Here is a 4,019-nt window from a genome sequence, read left to right on the forward strand (position 1 = left end):
AACATTATCTTTCTCTATTAGTTCTAGGCAATCCCGAATGAAATGATCTTACGAACCACATTTGAAACAAGCACGATTATTCATTCTACATTCACCAAGATGTCATCTTTCACATTATTGACACTCGGGTCTATAATTTCTCACACTGCCAACACTAGATACCAATGTAGCTTGAGCTTTAGGACTTGAGAATTGTTTTCCACGATATCTACCCGAATGCCCAATTGAAACATTTGAATGAGTGAATAAATCTCTAAATTTCTTTGACAAAGATTGATACAGCTTATTCATCAACCTTTTTCTCGAGTCTCTAGCCTCTGGATCTACTTTTCTCTTTTCTTTGCTAAACTCCTCAGCTTTGCAAGCTCTATCAACCAGGACAACAAATTCTTTCAATTCTAGAATTCCGACTAGAAGTTTAATATCTTCATTCAACACATCAACGAATCGCTTGCACATGATTTCTTCAGTGGAAACATGCTTCCGAGCATACTTGCTCAACCATACAAATTCTCTTTCATACTCAGTCACAGTCATATGACCCTATTTCAATTCTAAAAACTCTTTGTGGTTTTGATCGAGAAATCTCTGACTTATATATTTCTTCCGAAACTCAGTCTGAAAGAATTCTCAGGTAACTCTTTCTCTCAGTACCACAGACACTAAGGTATTCCACCACTGATACGCTGTGTCTCTTAATAATGATATGGCACATTTTAAACACTCAGCTAGCGTATACAACAATTTATCAAATACCCGAATAGTGTTTTCAAGCCAAAATTCAACTTTCTCAGGATCATCATCAACAGTAGCTCTTGACTCTTCGGCTCCGTATTTTCTAATCTTATCAACTGAAGACCTATTCAGTCGTAGAAGTTTTACACCTTGAGGGGCTACAGGTTGGGTATTAGGTGGGGGTGGAGGTTGTTGAGCAGCCAAATTTGTCTGAACATATTGTGTGAACCACTCGTTCATCATTTGGAAAAGGCTTCTTTAGCCTCTCCTCCGTGACTGCTTGAAACATTTCTAGATTCAAAAGCTACAACTCGATTGGGATCCATTTACTATACGAAAACATAGTTTAAATTGTCAGGAGTCATCACACTATCACGGGTTATATATGGCATGTATAGCTAGACTCTCACACATGCTACATTAAATCGACTAAACCTGGCTCTAATACCAATAAATGTAACACCCCTCACCCGTATTCAACGCTAGAATAGGGCTATGGAGCATTACTGGACTTACAACACATTTAAACATATACTTTATAATTAAATACATGTATTCATATACAATTCATTCACATTCAATCATTTCGTCCCTAATACGAGCCTATGAGGCCCTAAACATGCATAGGAAGTGGTTCAGGACAAAATCAATAACTTTGGAAACTTTTTGAATACTTGGAAATATATTGTGCGAACCACTCGCTCATCATTTGAAAAAAGGCTTCTTTATCCTCTCCTCCGTGACTACTCGAAACATTTTTAGATTCAGAAGGCGTTGTCCTTTGAGTAGGAGCAGGCGCATTACTCTCTACGTCATCAGCTACGACTCGATTAAGGTCTATTTACTATACGAAAACACAATTTAGATTGTCAGGAGTCATCACACTACCACAGGTTATATATGGCATGTATAGCTAAACTCTCACACACGCTATGTTAGTCTGAGAATCGACTAAACCTGGCACTGATATCAATAAATATAACACCCCTCACTAGTATTCAATATCGGAATAGGGTTACGGAGCATTATCGAACTTACAACACATTTAAACATATACTTCACAAATAAATACATGTATTCATATACAATTCATTCACATTCAATCATTTAGTCCCCAATACGAGCCTACGAGGCCCTAAACATGCATAGGAAGTGCTTCGGGACTAAACCGATAACTTTGGAAACTTTTTGAATACTTAGAAAATTTTCACAAAAACAGGGGACACACACCCGTGTGGCCAGGCTGTGTGTCTCACACGGCCAACAGACACGCCTGTGTCACAAGCCGTGTAGACATTCAAAAAGGGAACACATGGCAGTGTCTCAGCCCGTGTCCAACCTTGTGTAACTCTCTAACTTGGGTCACACGGCCAACACACACGCCTGTGTAACTAGCCCGTGTGCCCTAAAAAATGGCCGTACACGCCTGTGTGTCAGGCTGTGTACTAGGCCGTGCCAATCCTATAGGGTATACTAACTTATGCCACATGGCAAAGTTACACGCCCGTGTGTGAGGCCATGTGGAGTATACTGACTTGGTTTCTAATTCAACACCAAGGGACACACGGCCGTGTAACCTGACCATGTATCACACATGACTGAGACACACGCCCGTGTTTCTGCCCGTGTAGACAAAAATAGGCTATTTACCAAGCCATCTTGCCACCCAATCTTGTGCACACCTATATCAAACCAATTGGCACCAAACATAGCATATCATAGGCCTTCAAACAACTTCACTCAAGTATATTTCTTACCATTTCCAACATCACCAATACAACACATAAATACCATAATATGTCATCTAAATTCATACCAAATTCAAATGTGCATTAATTCCTAGATTCACTAGCATACCAATATTCATAATTCAACCAATTGCTATCCATACTACTAACTATCCACAAGCATCACATGTCCAATATTCAAATCATCACACAAGCCATATACACATATATGTATACATAATTCAAACATACCAAAATAAGCCAACTTATATAGCAATATACAAAACCAAACTTAGAACATTTACAAGCCAATTCAAATGGCTAAAAACATTAACAAAACATATGTCAAAATGACCAAAGTCCCTATACTTGTCATATGACCAAAATACAAGCTCAAAAGTACCAAATTGATAATTGGATAGTGTGATGATGTTTCCGACAATCCTCGAACCCAAGCTAGCTTTGAATTCACTATAAAACATGGAAAATTAAACAAAGTAAGTTCTATAGTTTAGTAAGCTCGTATGAAATAAACTCAATCTTAGCAGAAATATACAAATCCTCAATTTAAACATATCAACTTATAATTCATGTAACCAACAAACCTTTCACATACTCAATCATAAGTTTATATATGAAGTTCTCGATTTCTTTGATTTAAAGCTTATACAGTTCATGTACATACTTGTACCATTTCATACCAATCTCATACACATCCTCATCTTTCATTTACCCATTGAACCATTTGGAATACTATCGGATACATGGGAAACTCGCACACAAAGTGCCACATATCTAGCCGAAGCTATTTCCATCTCGTATCACATATACTGCTCACACTAGAGCTATTAACAGGCCTACTTACACAAGCTGTCAAGTAACTGCAACACATACTGGTATACTCAATAATTGGCGGGACGTATAGGACCAGCACCCGAATCACATAATCACATTAATTCCCTAATGACATGTCACTAGTATCCAAATCTATTCCTAAGGTTCAATCAGGATTTCAAATGTCGAATCATCATCGAACCATTATCGAGCATATCTGTAGCCTTATAATTACATTTTATGCAATATCAAAGCATTTAAAGTACATTTATAATGAAATTTATCACAAGCGAACTTACTTCAGGTATAAAAATGACGAAACAGGTCGATTAGTCGATAACTTCATTTTTTTCCTCGATCTAGATCTGAGTTTCACTTTTCTTGGTCTATATGTAATCAAAATTAACTTATTTAATCATCTCTCCATTCAATTTAGTCCAAAACACACTTTAAAGCACTTCTACACATTTTCCCCTAACATGTCACAACATTTACAATTTAGTCCTTATTTCATAAAAACACAAATTCATGCAATTTAACCACAACCCATGCCAGTCGAATTACTATTATGCCCCTATAAGCCCATATTTTTCATTTATTTCACATTTTAACCACAAAATTTACGCATTTCACAATTTAATCCCTAATTTGCATTTTCACTAAAAATCACTTTACAAAACTTATTTATCTATCAACAACCATTCATAATCTATCATCAAACAT

The sequence above is a fragment of the Gossypium arboreum genome, chromosome 7, assembly GCF_025698485.1.
Source record: "Gossypium arboreum isolate Shixiya-1 chromosome 7, ASM2569848v2, whole genome shotgun sequence".
Classification (NCBI taxonomy): domain Eukaryota; kingdom Viridiplantae; phylum Streptophyta; class Magnoliopsida; order Malvales; family Malvaceae; genus Gossypium; species Gossypium arboreum.